This window comes from Mustela nivalis (assembly GCF_964662115.1).
Source record: "Mustela nivalis genome assembly, chromosome: 6".
NCBI classification, from domain to species: domain Eukaryota; kingdom Metazoa; phylum Chordata; class Mammalia; order Carnivora; family Mustelidae; genus Mustela; species Mustela nivalis.
The window spans coordinates 100,695,227-100,712,467 of NC_139025.1; the positions used below are offsets into that span (position 1 = coordinate 100,695,227).

The 17,241-nt window shown below is 47.3% G+C and overlaps 2 protein-coding genes across 20 annotated transcripts in view; one reads left to right on the top strand and one right to left on the bottom strand.

Moving 5' to 3' along the window:
* The window catches only part of DIS3L (DIS3 like exosome 3'-5' exoribonuclease), a 434,009-nt gene that overhangs the window by 115,509 nt on the left and 301,259 nt on the right, over nt 1-17,241 (bottom strand). The gene's annotated exons all lie outside the window — the stretch shown is intronic.
* MEGF11 (multiple EGF like domains 11) overlaps nt 1-17,241 on the top strand; it is a 346,208-nt gene that overhangs the window by 36,766 nt on the left and 292,201 nt on the right. The window contains exon 1 of one of the 19 annotated variants that reach the window (XM_082737064.1): nt 9,538-9,598. The exons of the other annotated variants lie outside the window; for them this stretch is intronic. The gene's annotated coding sequence lies outside the window, so the exon portion shown is untranslated. Of the gene's footprint in view, nt 1-9,537; nt 9,599-17,241 lie in introns of those variants that run through there. 19 annotated transcript variants of the gene reach the window in all.

Here is a 17,241-nt window from a genome sequence, read left to right on the forward strand (position 1 = left end):
CTACTGCCCTCTAAGTGCAGGAGAGAGACTGAGGCAAGAGCACAGAGGGATGGGTGGGGGCGGCCAAGATGCGGGGAAACGTCAAGAGACAAGTGGAGGAAAAGTCTGGATGCGCTGAGACGGAAACTCAGGCTTAGCAATCTAGTCTTAAAGCAAAGGGCTAGAGGTGGGGGTGGGGGAAGAGAGAGAGAAAGAAGGGAACAGAGAAAAGAGAGAAAGAGAGAAGAAAGGGAGAAATAAGAGAGAGAGGGGAGACAGGAGAGAGGGAGAAAGGAGAGAGAGAGGGCATTATCGCTACACACCGGAGGTTAATGCAGATAGAACATCAGGACCTTTTCCCTGGATTCCCCGTGCGTCTGCCTCCCCGCTGCTGCTCAGTCCTTGACAGCCAGGATCCTTGCTGACTCAGGGCAGAAATCCTTTTCTTTTTCCTTCTCTTTCCCTCCCCTGCCCTCCCCATCGTCCTCTGGTGCACACTTACAGTGCTCCAGCTCTGAGTGGACCTTGGGCACCGTGCCGTGCAGGAGGGAAGGGCAGTTGCTGTATGTGCCATACGGGTAGGAAGGATGCCCACAGTATCGTGAGCTCCTCTGAGACGATGCCAGGCTTGGGGATGACATGGCAAGTCAGCAGACACGATGGTGCAGGGAGGAGGAGGACGTGCGGAAGCCTGCAGGAGAGAGGAGGTCACGCTGTCCAAGGAGTCGCTGGCAGCAAGGGGTTCTACCTGGCCAGCTTTCCACACAAGTCATCTCAAAGAATGGAGCTGCGTTGCTCCCCTCCGAGTTCTGTCCCTTTTCCTTCTGCGGTGTCATTTCCAGCTGCTGTTGACTAGGCCTCAGCCAATCCAGGAAAGCGGGGACCTCCTCCCTGCACAGGATCCCCCAGAATACATGACCAGACTGTCTGCCCCCTGTAGGGTGGGGACCAGGACTAGGAGGGGTCAGACCACCGTGGTCTGGGGAGAACTTGGCCTGAAGCAAGGACAGAGACAAAGTTTTGCTCCAGAAGTAGCCAACTCAGGCTTACTCTTAGTCTCTGGCCCCTGGATAGATCCAACTGCTTCTGAGTCTCAGGAAGGGGGTGGATGTGGGCGTCAGCATCCATTTTCTCCATCTTGGACAGTGGCGAGGATCGCTCCCCGCGTGGTGAGCTACCCTGGGGCCTCTGAATTCCGTAGGACACTGGTAGTGTTCCCCTGGGTGGGGGAGCCGGTCTGCTGAGCCACTGGCCGAGTGGAGACAGAACTTAACGGAACTGAGCTCTCTAAGATGGCATCATCCAAAATTGTCGCTATTAGCCACATGCGATTACTTAAATTAATTAAAAACAAATGCAATTAAAAATTCACTTTCTGGGTGGAAAAGGATACACCATGCAAACATCGATCCACAGAAAGCATGAGTGGCTATATTAATATCAGACAAAGTCCACTTCAGAGCAAAGAAGATGACCAGGGAGGGAGAGGGACCTTACATAGTGATATAAAGGTCAGTCCCTCATGAAGACATAGCAGTCCTAGACAGTAGGCATCAAACAGTGTACTGCAAATTATATGGAGCAAACATTTTGTTCTTTCATCACAAACGGCTGCATTTCAAGCGCTCAAAAGCCACATGTGGCTAGCGGTCACTGTATTGGAGAGCAAGACGTGGAACATTTCATCACTGCAGAAAGTTCTGTGGGGCCGTGTTCTATTGTTAACCTTAATGTCTGTTTTGTTTGCTGTACTCTGCCCACCATCTAGGAAAGTTCCCAGTGTGTTGCAGCTCCTTAACATTTTGGAGACTTGGGGAGCTCCTGTCCTGGGACTGCTGCCATCTTGCTGTGTGACCTTGGACATGTTGCTTCACCTCTCTGGGCCTCTTCCTCCATCAGTCAGAGGATTGGTGTCATCTCTGAGATCCCTTTCAGCTTTAGTAAACTATGGCTAGAAGTATCTAGTTGGCTTATTTCATTTATTTTATTCACAAGGAGGGGTCAAAGAGGGCCGGAAAAGGGCAAAGGGGCAAGTTTGGGTTTTTATTTCCGGCCTGAGTTAGCCGCAGCTCACTAGCAGGTCCCCCAGTGTAGGGATTTGCAAGGTCCTATGACTTCTCCTTCCTGCCCTTCCTTGCTGCAATTTCCTGATACCACCAAACAGATTCTAGGCCCTCCCCAGCTCACCTTAAACCCCAGGCAGATCTGCAAAGCTGGGAAGCCAACAATGGCATAGGAAGGCTTGCCCCACTCCCAGATCCAACCCCCCACCCCCCCACCCCCATCCAGAGGTAGCCTGCCTGGCTTCTGGGGAGTCCTGCTGGCTCGTGCTCCCCGTGTGGGCTGAGGGAGTCCCTGGAGGTGGGGATCCCACTCCGGCTGCCATCTCAGTTCATCTGCCAGCAGGCCTCTGGGGGCTGGCTCCGCCTAAGGGATGGCTGCCGCATGTGCAGGTGGAGACCAGACTACGAGCTGGCAGTGGGGGGTGGGGGGAAGGGCATCCCATGTTGCTGGTGGGCAGTGTGCCAAGACGAGGAAAAGGAATGTAATTACCTTCGGTCCTGGGCTCTGGGCAGAATGAAGGGCCAGGTCTGCCCAGCTCTAGGGCTCTGCAGCTGAGCATTTGGCCACGTTAGGAGGAGAAACCCTCCTTTGTCCTCTCCCTTTCCTAGGGACCTAGGACAAGTTCAGAGGCAGGGACAGCACCGTGGCTTCCCCTTTACAGTCAGTCCCCGTGGGACACACCAAGCTGGTGCTGATGGGATCAGGAGAACCTGAGGACAGCTGTGAGGTGATGGGTGGGTGGCGGGGTCCTGCAGCTGTTTTGTGCCAGGTGTGTGGTTCTAGGCCTTGGTGTGCAAGGGACCATGTGTGATAGTGTCCCCGGGCCTCCAGTGGCCTCTCTGTACCCATACCCATCTCTGCCCTCTGTGCCAAAGAGGGGCTCGTGTTTGCAGGAGCCCCTGCTTTCTGCCTCCTGGCTGGGTTTGGCCAATGGGAGGCCCATGTGGGAATTGGAGAGTGGGAGGAGATAGGTGGGGGGAATTCTTCTCTGCTCCCTCCGTGTGTGGGGGCTCTGGCAGGAGCTGCACCCTCACAACTGTGGTGCCCCTCCTCCGCAGCTTGGCCTCTCACTGGGCTTCTGCGACCCTGGCCCTTCACTGGGCCTGCTCAGGACACGGGCTGGTAATGTCTTCCCACCATCGCAAATTCTGGAGTGCTTTAACATTCTTTATGGATTCCCTTAATCCCACTCATGCCTCTGCAAATAGTCCCCTTCAGTAAACTCTGCTCAGTCCAACGCCTTTGAATGGAATTCTGATGGTCTCTTTGAGTCTATATATACCGTAGGACGTCGGATTTTGTTTCATTAGGTCTATGCTGTGGGTCTGTATTAGCGATTTGGATCCTTAGGACAACAAATCAGTGTGTTTTTCTCTGACTTCTCTGGCACGAAGAGTTGGGTAGGGAAGGGAATGTATCTAGGCATTTCGAATACAGCCAGAGGAAGGCACAGAGCTGCTTCCAAGAGGCTCCCCCCACGTCCCGTATCAGTCAGGAGAGTGTCTTAGCCAAAATATTTGACCATTAGTACATCATAGAACCCACCCATCAGTACAGGGCATTGAGTGCTGGAAACAGTCTCCTGGAAGAGTCTAGTACAGATGCTGACCTTAACATAGCTGTTGAGTCTGAATCAGCATAAATGGGTGATGACCAGTTCTGGAACACATCTTAGCTTTATTTTCTCTCCTGTAACATGGGGCTGGGTTGCACACTCGGTAAGAAGCTGCTTATATTGGTCTAGTTATAAAAGTCCTGGGAGGAGGGGGGGCCTGGGTGGCTCAGTTGGTTAAGCATTTGTCTTCCTCTCAGGTCATGATCCCAGGGTCCTGCTCAGTGGGGAGTCTGCTTCTCCATCTTCCCCTTCCCCCACTCGTGTGTGTGTGTGTGTGTGTGTGTGTGTGTGCGCGCGCTCTCTCTCTGAAATAAATGGATAAAATCTCAAAAAAAAAAAAAAAAGTCCCAGGGAAGTGCATACCTGAGGAGATGCACAGGGATAAAGAGGGCACAGGAGGTTACCCATCACCCCTCAGGTCCCCTGGGATCTAGCATCCCCAGAATTTGGACATGCAGGGAAAGGCCCAGGGCTGCCCAGTGCCCAGTGTCTCAAAGGAAGACAGCCAGAATGACCTTTCTTTTCTCTGTTTTGTTAACATTTCTTATCCTCCCAAAGAGGGTATCTTCACCCTGGTCTCTAGGAAACAGAATCTGAGGCCAAAATGTGTTGTCCTTTATGGAGGGATGCTATCCTGGGGAAGCAGGAAGGAGGAAAAGAAGTGGTCCCGGGAAACAAGGAGAGCGAGTATGGGCAGTGTGCATCGCGGAGGGAGCACTGTGTGTGCTCAGTGAGAGGCTGAGTGTCCTCCTGCATCCAGGGCGAGCGAGGAGAAGAGGTTAAGTTCCGCTTCCGTCTCCCCATGGGTATCCCCTTCTCACAGTTCCAGGTTGTTTGTGTGTGGGTGCTGAGTGGTTTCTGGGGTATCTCACACATTAGTGGCAACAGGGAAGCCCCAGGGCAGGACGGGGACCCATGGTAGGGGCATTAGGCCACGTGTAGGGAGCTCTGCCCGAGTGAGGTCAGCAGAGGCTGGGCAGAGCCCACGCAGAGCTGACAGTGGCTGGGTGGGACATGAGGCCAAGATCTGGGAAGACAGGTGAGGCCAGGAGGGTCTGAGAGCATGATGAAACAGTGGCTGCTACAAAAGTGGTCTGACCTGGTATCTACCTCCCCCATGGTGTGCTGCTCCTGAGGTGAGAACTTTGGCTGGCTGGGAGACCTTTGACTTTCCAGAGCGTGGCCCACATAGAATGATTTCCTTTCTTGTGGACCAATGACAGAGGCTCATCTTAGAGAAAACAAAACCCAAGGAGATGAATTTAATGTGTCGTAGTGGCTCTGGGAGAAGGGATGGTGGCAGTGGGACAGGAAGTACCCAGGAGGTTTTTGGATAGGTTGGCAGAGCACACACTGTGCTCCAAGGTCATCTTTGACTGCTCCTTCTTTCTCACCGACTGTAACTTGTCCCTTTCCCTTGTCCTGCAGGTTCAAGTCCAGTGTTTCCTGGAGCTAATGGCCCTGGAGATACTTGTTGTCAGGAATTATCTGGAAGACAGAGATATTGCCATATTTGCCTTTCATTATAATGTGCTTCCTGCTCATGAGAGGAGGAAGTGGTGTTGTGGTGGGAACCCCAGGCAGGAATCTGTATGGCTTTGGGAGAGTGTGATCTTTTCTTCTGGGGCTCAGTTTCTCCATATACGAAGCCAGATGATCTTGAAAGTCCTTCCCTTCTTTTAAATTCTGTCTCTACAGAATGCACTTGATTTCCCTTGAGTGGAGTGGATCCTCCCACTACCTCCTTACCTGGTATTCCCCATATAGCCACAGTTCCACATCACAACATAGTTGGACTAGGGTGTTTGTGACATGGATGGTATGGAACATCCTGATGATTCCTGGCCCCTTTAAGGACCAAATTTTGGTCCTCTACTTCCAGAATTCTCCAATTGGATCTGAGAAGGCATCATTCCTAGTCAGGGCTGGGACCAGAGTGAGGTAAGTGAGACCCCTAAGGTCCACACCTCAGGTGCCAACCCAGCACTTGCATGACTCTGAGATTGAGTGGCACCTTAATTTCTTTTTTGGGGCACCTGAGTGGCTTAGTTGGTTAAACTTCTGCCTTCAACTCAGGTCATGATCCCTGGGTCCTGGGATCGAGCCCCGCATCAGGCTCCCTGCTCAGTGGGGAGTCTGCTTCTCCCTCTCCCTCTGCTTGTTTCTTCCTCCACTTGTGCTCTGTCAAATAAATAAATAAAATCTTTAAACAAAATTTCTTTTTGAATTAAATTCCTATTTTGAGATACTTGTAGATGTGCATACAATTGTAAAAAATGGTATCTTTTACTCAGTTACCTCCAATGGTAACATCTTGCAAAACTATAGTCAATATCACAGCCAGGATATTGACATTGGTGCAGTCCAGATACAGAGTATTTGCATTACTGCAAGGATGTTGCTCTATTATAGCCATACCCACTTCCTTTCCAGCCCCAGGCAATAACCCCATTAAAGCCAGGCAAAGACTAATCTGTTTCCCATTTGTATCATTTTGTCGTTTCATGGAATCCTATAGTATGCAACATTTTGTGTTTTGTTTTTTTTTCCCTTCTTTCATTTGGCATAATTTGCTGGAGATTCATCCAGGTTGTTGCATTCCTTAGTTTGTTCCCTTTTATTGTTTAGTAATATTCCATGGAATAGATGTACCACAGTTTGTTTAAATGTTCATGCACTGAAGGATGTCTGGGTTGTTTCCAGTTTTGGGCTATTACAAGTAAAGATGCTTTAAATATTCTTGGGTAGATGTCTTCATTTCTCTGCATGGTTAGTTTTTTTTTTTTTTTTTAAGATATTTATTTATTTATTTATTTGACAGACATAGATCACAAGTAGGCAGAGAGGCAAACAGAGAGAGAGGAGGAAGCAGGTTCCCTGCTGAGCAGAGAGCCTGACTCCCAGGTCTCAATCCCAGGACCCTGGGATCATGACCTGGGCCAAAGGCAGAGGCTTTAACCCACTGAGCCACCCAGGTGTCCCTGCATGGTTAGTTTTTAAGGAAACTGCCAAAATGTTTTCCAGAGTGGCTCTCCTCTTTTATTTTACCACAAGTAATATATTAGTGATAGTTTCTCTACCTCCCTGCCAGCATTTGGTGGTGTCACTATTTTTAATTTTAGCTACTGTAGTTGGGGCATGTTTTTTAAACCACGTTGCCAATCTCAATCTCCCTGCCACCCTTTTCTTTTCTTTTCGTTTTTTTTTTTTTTTTTTTTTTTTTTTTTTGCCCCCAATCTCTTTTTAAATTGATGTGTTTAGGCCATTTACATTTAATATAATTATTGATTTCTTAGGTCTTAAGTCTACCATTTTATTTATTTATTTATTTATTTATTTATTTATTTATTTAAATTTTTTATTTTTTATAAACATATATTTTTATCCCCAGGGGTACAGGCCTGTGAATCACCAGGTTTGCACACTTCGCAGCACTCACCAAAGCACATACCCTCCCCAATGTCCATAATCCCACCCCCTTCTCCCAAACCCCCTCCCCCCAGCAACCCTCAGTTTGTTTTGTGAGATTAAGAGTCACTTATGGTTTGTCTCCCTCCCAATCCCATCTTGTTTCATTGATTCTTCTCCTACCCACTTAAGCCGCCATGTTGCATTACCATTTTATTTTTGATTTTTGTTTGTTTCTGTCTCTCATTTCTCTTTTCTTTTTCCTGCTTCTAGGGGTTACATCAACACTTTTTAGAAATTGATTTCGATTTATCTATGGTGTTTTGTGTGTATATCTTTGTATAACCTTTTTTAGGAGTTGCTCCAAATATTTCATTATGTAGACATAATGTATGATAGTTTTCTATGTCATTTTACCAGTTTGAGTGTAGTATAGAAACCTTGCATCCTTTTCGTCCCTATAACCTTCTTATATATAATCTAGTGTTTAATATCAACTTCGTTTTAATGGTATACAAAACTTTACTTCTGTATAACTCCATTCTCTCTTCTAGTGCTGTTATTTGTCATACAATTTACATCTTTATACATTGTGTGCCCATCAACACAGATTTATAATAATTGCTTGATGCAGAAGTTGCACACAAAAATAGATTTAAACTGTTTTTTAAAAACCCAGGGACGTCACCATCATGTGAAGTCTTGAGGTCCCTAGTTGGCCTGCTTCCGCCTTCCAGCATTCCTAGTCTTCTTATGATTGGTTTACATATAATGTCCAGAGTTTTTGGTTGAACCCAGTAGGAGGAATAGGGGACAGTGCATTTTCATTATCTTCTGGGAAGTCGAAATCTTTTTGTTTTGCCTCTTGGTACCTCAAGTTAAACTGACTCTCTTACCAAGCAGGGTAGATGAAAAGAAAGGACAAGAATGAATGTTTATTGAGAACCCACTGGGTGTTATACACTTCCATATGTAAAAGTTTATTGAGATCTCAGGACTTGGTGAAGATAGTTTTAATGTTTCTGCTTTGCAGATAAGAAAAACCTGAGGCTGGGGGCACCTGTGTGACACAGTTGGTTAAACATCCAACTCTTGATATTGGCTCAGGTCATGATCTTGGTGTCTTGAGATCAAGTCCTGCATCAGGCTCCTGCTTAAGATTACCTCTCTCTCTCCCTCTGTTCCTCCCCTCCATCACACTCCGCCCCCCGCCCCCCCGCCTCATGTGCACACATGTGAGCAAACACACACACACACACATACACACACACGCCTACATTCCTTTTCTCTCTCTAAAAAAAAAAAAAAAAAAAAAAAAACCCAAAAAACTGAGGCTCAAATAAGATCTGTTTATGCAGGTGTTGGGGGGTGCGTGCTGACCTTGAACTGAGGCTGTCTGACTTAAGTTCACATGCCCTTTCTACTAGAACTCACTCAGCAGCTAAAATCTGAGTTTGCCACTGGCACCACAAGGCTGGGAAACATTCTTTGTGACTCTTCCTTTTTAAAAAAAAGTGTTTGTTTTTTATTTGTTTTCTTTTAACTTTTTTTCTTTTAACTTTTTATTATGAAAATCTTCTAAGGCATAGAGAAGTGGAAAGAATAGTGCAATTAAAAAATCCATATACCATGACCAGCATTCAACAACCATTAATGTTTTTGTATATTTACTTCATCTATGATCTTTTTTTGCAGGATCATTTTAAAGTAAATTACAGCATCATGATATTCACTCCTAACCATGTCAGCATACAGCTCCAAAAATAGGCACGTTTTCCTGAATAATCACGGGAACATTATCACAAGTGGCAAAATTAGTAATTTCCAAACATCCCTTTATTTTTCCCTCAAGATTTTACCTATTTATCTGAGAGAGAGTGAAAGCCCAAGGGGGAAGAAGGCCCAAGAGAGAGGTAGAAACTGACTCTCTGCTCAGTGCAGAGCTGGGTGTGGGGCTCGATCCCAGGACCTTGAGATCATGACCTGAGCTGAAGACAGAGGCTTAACCCACTGAGCCACCCAGGCACCTGTCCTAACATATTTTAATACCCAGTCCACACGAAAGCTTTCTCTGTTGTCCCCCAAATGTCTCTTATAGCTGTTTTTTCCCCAAATCGAGCTCTAGTTAAGAATCATGCATTATGGCATTGCTTGTGAGTCTCTTTGTCCTGTTTGATTTGGGAGGTTGCTTCTAAGCTCTGTAGGGTCTCCTTTAGGTTAATTTGGTCAGGGTGAAGAGGAAGGTGCAGAGGTGCTTGGGTCATGGCTGGCTCAGTTTCCCTCTGGGGTCAGAGTGCTCCTTGGGGTCGTCTCCTTCTTGTAAGCAGGCCAAGTCTGTGGCACAGGAGGGGATCTGAGAGGTCACCCTGCCCGTCCTCATGCTGTTCGTTGAGGAGGACTGAGGCTTTGTGCATGAGTTCCTCCCTCGGGGCCCCAGAGTCTGACCTGGACGCCCTGCTTCCTTCCTATTCGCCAGTTCCAAATGAAAGAACAGAAGTGGACTCCTGCAGCCTCTAGAGCAAGCAGACAGTGGTAGGTGCAATTCAAAGTGATTTCCCCCTCTGCTGCAGAGGATTGATCAGGTTCTATAAATAGGGTGCAGTGGCCTGCAGGGGAGGCAGGCCTTCAGAACCAACCAACGGGTCCACGCTCTGACTTTTGATCTCCACCATGCTTTCTGGGGCTGCCCCACCAAGAATGGTGGGGTGCAGAGGCTCACGCCAGTGGGAGCTTTGCAGAAGGCAAAGGAGCAAAGTAGAGATGCTTTGGGGTTGCTGGCTGAGGCAGGGGGATTGGGGCTGATGTCTGGGGGCTGAGGCTCCAGGAGCCCCATCCCTGAGGTGTGTACTGAGGACAGGGGGTTTTCCAGCCCAGAGATGTGCTGGCTGGGTCTGGTGAGTTCCATCAGGCCCTTGAGTGTAGATGGGCCAGGTCAGCAAGGCTAAAAGAGGTCTTTCTGGTTACCATTCATATGTGTTCTTCATATGTCTGCTTAGGTGCCAGCAGGGTCCGGCTGTGTCCCTCTGACAAGATACTCACCTCCCACTGGAGACCAGAGTGCCAGGGGAAGGTGGAACAGCCCTGCCAGGTGGTCAGTCCTGAAGGAAACCCAGCCACAGGCACAAAGGGAAGCTTCCAGAAAGGAAAGGGCTTCTTCAGAATTCTGTGTGGTTGCTGGGTGGGGCCTGAGGTATTGCTGTTCAGGGGCACAGAGGACAGAAGGAGGCTGGGGTGGGCAGGATGGAGGGGAGGCCAGAGGCAGGTGCAGCGGGGCCTAGGGAGAATGGGGCCTTGAGAGTGCTGGTCGCTGGGGGACCAGTCTGCCAGGCCAGCTGCAGGGGCTGGAGCCCTCCCTCCCCTTCTCACTCTGGCTGAGTGGCTGCTGCTGAGGAGAATGGTACTTGACCTTAGCGATGGGGGCTGTAGGGCCCACTCACAGAGGACATGTTTGCTCCTCATTGCTAATAAATATTTCGTTGTAAAAACGCAGGGGTCCAAATGGGCTGCCAAGCCAGTACTGGGTGCTGAGTGCTGAGTGCTCTAATGGCCGATGGCCGTGGCCGGGGCATGTGTGTGTGTGTGTGTGTGTGGTGTGTGTGCACGCATATGTGTGTACCTGTGTTGTGTGTGCACAGGCATGGTAAGTGTGTACGTGTGTTTGCTGAGTGTGTGTGTGTGTGTGTGCGCGCTCATTCATGTTTGTGTGGGGGTATGTCTATGATGTGTGCGTGCCTGTATATTAGGGTCTCACCACTTATCATGGCTTTAGCCCCGATCTCTCATTCTTCCTAGACACTGGGGAAAGCTCCCCCTCCTCCCCACGCTGGGATAATGGCCAGGTCTGGATGCAGTTTTTTAACTGTAGGAAACATTTTAGGGTGTTAAAGCCGCCTTCTTTAAACCCAGCATTTGGGCAGGAGTGTTTGTGTACATTGCAGAGAAACGGGACTTCTTCTGTGGGACTTCCCCCCTGTCCTTGACAGCTCCCATGGCACCCTGGCGTCCTAGAAATAGCTCTGCGCACCTGTGTGCCTTCACCTGCCCTGTTCCTGTTGCCTCCGGCCCTCTGCGCTCCAAGAGCGGTGGCGGGCTGGGGTGCCCTCCCCGGCTTCCCCAGCCCCACTTGCAGCCTGGAGGCAGAGGGGGGAGTAAGGGAGATAGATGGAGTTAGGGGCCGTGTTACCAAGGTTAAGGCCTGGAGGAAGCAGCCGGGGAGCAGCCTGGATGGACTGGGGATGGGGTGGATGAAAAGTGTGGACCTCCCTGGAGTTTCTCTGAGGTGTGAGAGCTTCTCTTCCAGTCCTGGGCATCAGGGGCTGCCCCTTCAGAGACCCTTCTGATCCCAAGGCTATTTGGTCCTGACCACAGCGCCCTCCCAGAGGAGGGGTACATGAAGAGTTGGCCCAGCCAGCTGGGTTTGTGTCTAAACCCTTCTGTTTGGCAGTGGGGAGGTTGAGGGATGCTTTGGATCTCAGCGGCAGTAATTCCTGGGGACCAGACCCTACTGGGGACCCGGAGGACACACACTGGGATCGTTGGAGTGCAAGGAGGCCTGCTCTTACCCTGCCCACCCCTGACTTCCCTAGAGGAGGAGTCTCCCTGCTTGTGGTCTAACCACCATGCCAAAAGGAAACTTCCGCTTAGTCTAACCTTGATCCTTCCTGCTGGAGTTATAATGCCTTTCTCTGTCTGGATGCCCGTGGACATGGGGGTTGGATACTGTGTCACGCCCCTTTGCTGGCTAATTTGAGCTCAGTCACTAGTGTTCTGGGGCCTCTGGAACCAACGGTTGGGGAGTGTAACTGATGATAAGAAGAAAGATCGCCAACTTCCTAGAGAGAGAAACTACCCAAGAAAAGTAGCACCATTTCTTTAGAGGAAATAATACCAAATTACCCCCTAGAGGTTTTTACAAGGGGTAAGAAAAATGTAAGCAAGCAGGAATCAGTATATACAATCTAGATATTCAAAGTCTTTAGAGTCACGGTATAAGCTCTCATAAGAAAAATACTGTTTGATTCTGTTTTATTTTTGTAAAACTTGCTCTTTATAAAAAACTAGAAAAACCCAGAAATGTATAAAGTGAAAGGCCAAAATAAGCCATGATTCCATAAATCATGGCCTACCTCAATGCCAAAACACATAAGGAACATCAGTGAACACTTTACCAAATTGGTGAATGAAGGCAGAGAAACATTTTGACCTATTTTCTTGTTTTTTTTTTTCCCCCTTATTCATGTTTGCATATTTATGTTGAGATTATACTTTTCTTTTTTCAGGAAATGATGTAAGCTATAATACATCTCTTAGAATCTGACCCATGGCAGGTGCTTCTATGAACAAAATTTATACTCTCAAACTTAGTGAGCAGAGAAGCAATTTACGTTCTGGAAAATAAATTCTCTTTTTTTTTTTTTTGCATTGCCTAACCTGGAGATTAAGGTGGTTTTGAAAACTCAGTCTGCTAATCAGAGTTTGCATGTCTCTTATATCCTAGCTGAAGAGTGCCATCTGATGTGGTTTTCTTTATTTTTTAAAATTTTTTTGAAGATTTTATTTATTTATTTGACAGAGATCACAAGTAGGCAGAGAGGCAGGCAGAGAGAGAGGGGGAAGCAGGCTCCCTCCTGAGCAGAGAGCCCGACACGGGGCTCCATCCCAGGACCCTGGGATCATGACCTGAGTCGAAGGCAGAGGCTTTAACCCACTGAGCCATCCAGGCATCCCTTTATTTTTTAGTTAGATACGATGGACATGCAACATTGTATTGGATTTAGGTATACAACTTAATGTTTTGATAGATGTGTATGTTGCAAAGTGATAACCACAAGAAGTTTAGTTAGCATCCATCTGCTCTCATAGTTACAGTTTTTACCTGTAATGAGTGATCTGATGAGCTACTCTGTTAGCAACTTTCAAGTATATAGTACTGTGTTGTGAACTTGCAAATACACAATACGGCCCTGTTGACTACATTTGCCTACTGTATGTTATATTTCCGGAACTTAACTGGAAATTTGTGCCTTTTGACCACTCCCATCCCCTGTCTCTGGTAACTATAAAACTACAAATTTCTTCTTTGTTTTTAGGAATTCTTCTTCTTCTTTTTTTTCTGATTCCACATATAAGAGATGTCATACAGTATTTGTCTTACTTTGTCTGATTTATCTCACCTAGCATAATCCCTCCAAGGTCCATCCACATTGTTGCAAATGGCAGGATTTCCTTCTTTTTTTTTTTAATGGCTGACTAATATTCCTGTGTGTGTGTGTGTGTGTGTGTGTGTGTGTGTGTGTGTGTATCTTCATCACACGTCTTTACCCATCCATCAGCCTACGGGGTTGTTTCTATGTCTTGGCTACTGTAAACAATGTGTGCAGTGAACATGGGGGTGCAGATATCTTTTCAAGTTAAAGTGATGGAATTACTGGATTGTAAGGTACCTCTATTTAAAAAATTTAATTTATTAAAAATTTTAATTTAAATTATATTTTAAATTTTAAAATTAAAATTTTAATTTTAATTTTTAATTTAAAATGTGTAAATATTTAAAAATTTTCGAGGAACCTCCATACATACTGTTTTCCATGGTGGCTGTACTAGTTTGCTTTCCTACCAACAGCGCTCTGTTCTCACCATGTCCTTGCCAACATTTGCTGTTTCTGGTCTTCTTGGCGATAGCCATTCTGATAGATATGAAGTGCTATCGCGTTGGGGGTTTGATTTGCATTTCCCTAATGATTGCTGATGTTGAGTACTTTTTCACATATCTGTTGACCATTTGTATGTTTCCTTTGGAAAGATAACACTGTATGTAGATTTTGAGCCCTGCTTTTGCACTTGATTATACAGCTTGAGGATTTTGCCATGTTATTAGAAATTTCTAGACTATATATTTTTAATGACTGCATCATAGACCATTTTGTAGATATACCATAATTTTTTTCTCCAATATCCTACAGGTAGGAATGTAGACGGTTTCTAGTTTGGACTACATTATGTAACGTTTCAAGTGACATTTTTATATTGTTGATTTGGCCTGACTCCACAGTTATCCATGTAAGTAGAGACCCAGTGCTCTGAGCTGGGCTGAGGGCTCAGGAACCAAGTCTGGGCACAGGAGCCTCTGGGACTCGCCTGAGGAGCAGGGTGCAGGCCCAGCTGATGGCCAGTGAGTATTCAAGGAGTCCAGGAGACTGGGCGGAGAGCAAGCCAGAGGTCTGAAGCGGATAGTAAGAGTGGAGATTTGGGGGAGATGACAACTAGAAAAACACCCAGGGCAGCAGGACTGGGGATGGGAGGATAGGGGGGATGGTGAGGAGGGAAGGGGATGGGGAGAATATTTTCAGCAACGACATCTACATTTTTTGGATTGTCCACTGCCCTTCATAAGGAAAGTTTTGAGTTCCTTTCCAATGTGTGTGTATTTTTAAAGTATATACATGTACCGCTTATTCATGCACACTAAGCATTTAATATTTTAATTTTAATTTTAATATTTTCCTCATTTTTGATAGAGTAATATAAAGAGGAGATTTAATTTTTTTCCTCCTTGCTTATCATGGATCTATGCGTTCACCTCCCTTTGGAGAACGCCTGCTAGAAAGGGGAGGGAAGTGGAGCCTGGGGCCACGCAGAGGGTTGCTGGGACCCAAAGCTATGAGGACATTCAGGTGGAGAGAAAAGGGCCCATGGGGGGATCAGAGTCATACCCAGGGGGTTACTCCTGAGATGGTTATTTGCATTTTTACATGGGATTTGAAAATCAATATTCGTGGTAAGCTTCAGGCTTGCTGCTGACATTAAGATCGTGCGGGTGGGAAGTACTAAGGCGGGAGCAAATAAACTGGGGAAAATCGAAGAGCTTTCTGAAGGGCCACAGGAGTGGTAGACGAGGAACAAAGTGAATGAGAATAAAGGAATATATATAAAGCAGTGGTTTCCAGCCTGGGGTCCCTTTAAGTATTTCCAAAATTTCAAAAAGAATCTTCCTCCCATCTCCCATTCAACGTTTATCCATATCGAGACCATTTTTCTCGGCTTTCATCTGAAATGCTGTCAAGTTCACATGGTGGGTAGCTTCACGCTGATCAGAAGCTCTTGACTCGTGGTTATGAACGTCTTTGATTAATTTAAAGTTGGAAAAACTATTTTAATTATTTCTTGGTAAATGTAACTTGCTCTATGGGCATGATTTCTAGAAACTTGGAGGCCGTGTTGAGGGACCGGGGCCCAGGGAGAATTAATAAAAGGCATCCTCACCAGAGGAGACGTTGAACTTCTGCTGGGCAGACCGGATGTGGGTCTCTGAGCTACCCATTAGGATGCAGTCAAGGACAAAGGAATTTTGGAGACTTTACAGATGTAATTGGAACATAGAAACCTAAGTGGTTTGTGAGACAATGGCCTGAAAGGCAGGGAAAATATGTATTTAGTGAAGCTGGAGATGAGACGGTGTATGAGGGGACCCAAAACATTGAATGATGAGATCAGACTTTCATGACTCAGGGACCTTACCCAGGATCAAGGTTTACGAATAATGTCAAGAACACAGAGGGACAGGTCAAGCTGGGCGGGGTCTGGGACCACTGAGGTAGCCTACCAAGTCCTTTCTCACCAACATGGGGCTCGGTCTCAGACCCTGAGATTATCACCTGAGCTGAAATCAAGAGTCAGATGCTTAACCGATTGAGCCACCCGGGTGCCGCTACACAAAGTTCTTAATGAGCCTCTCTCTATACCTGTTTAAGACCCTTCAGTAGCTCCCATCTCTCTTGGGATAATTTCCAACTCCTTAATATGGGCCAAAATTGGCACCTGCCTGCCTTCCCAGCCTCATCTCCCACTACTGGTTCTCCCCCTGAGCTCCAGCTACACCGGCCTTTTAGTGTTCTGAACACTCTGTGTTCCCTCCGGCCTCAGGGCCTTTGCACGTTTTTCTCAGCTTGGAAAGCGCTCCTTGCTACTCAGCTATCTCTGGTTAGCTCCTCTTCATTCTGCCATTCATAGCTCACACTGGTACCTCTTGGGCCTCAGTTCCCAGCCTCTCCTGGCTTCATCTTACTCCAGTCCCTGCTGGGGCAGCCAGTTCCACGCAGGCCTTGACCTGCTTTGCGTAGAGGTGATCTGAGGGGGCCTCTCCTAGACTCATCCCCGGGCCTCTTGCTTCCTGTCCCAGGACTTTTCTGACACTGAGGTGAGAGACCCCCAGGCAGAATCCATATACCAAGGTGGAATTGCAGGGGAGGTGACACCAGTGTGGCTGTACCTAGGCCATGAAGACAATGGCGATGGATAAATGTTTCTACCCGTCATTTTATGCATGGACCCGTCTGAGCCGCTCCTTAGGAGTCCCAGCAGGGTGAGCCCAGTTGCACACAGGGTTGGCCAACTTGACAGTGAGTCTTTGTGTTGTTGGTCTCTCCTCTCTCACTCCTCTTATCCCTGTCTCGTGCCCTCTGGGATTGCCTCCCAATTAGACTCCCTGTGCATATGCCCTTGGGGGAAACCAGGTGATACCTGGGTTGGTATTTGCTTAATATTGTACCTCTTGTGCTTAACAGATTTTTGTTGCACAAATGAATGAACAAAATGAAAAACCTTTGAAAGGGCTAAGGGAGTCATTGGGTACACCATAGCGGTAGCCATATATTTTTTAAAGATTTTGGGGTGCCTGGGTGGCTCAGTGGGTTAAGCCGCTGCCTTCGGCTCAGGTCATGGTCCCAGGGTCCTGGGATCGAGCCCCACATCGGGCTCTCTGCTCTGCAGGGAGCCTGCTTCCCCTCTCTCTCTCTGCCTGCCTCTCTGCCTGCTTGTGATCTCTGTCTGTCAAATAAATAAATAAAATCTTTAAAAAAATATTTTATTTGTTTATTTATTGATTTGAAAGAGAGAGAGCACAAGCAAGGGAAAGGGAGAAGCAGGCTCCATGCTGAGCAGAGAGCCCAACATGGGGCTTGATCCCAGGACGCTGGGATCATGACCTGAGCCTAAGGCAGACGCTTAACCGATGGAGCCACCCAGGCTCCCCAGGGGGCAGCCATGTTAACAAAATGAATCTACTTTAGCCTGGGACCGGGAACAGCCGAGGGGGGATGGGTTACAACATATGGACTCGGCACGGCTTTGGAGTGAAAGAACAGACTTTGTGCTGTAACCAAAAGTACCTAAGGGTC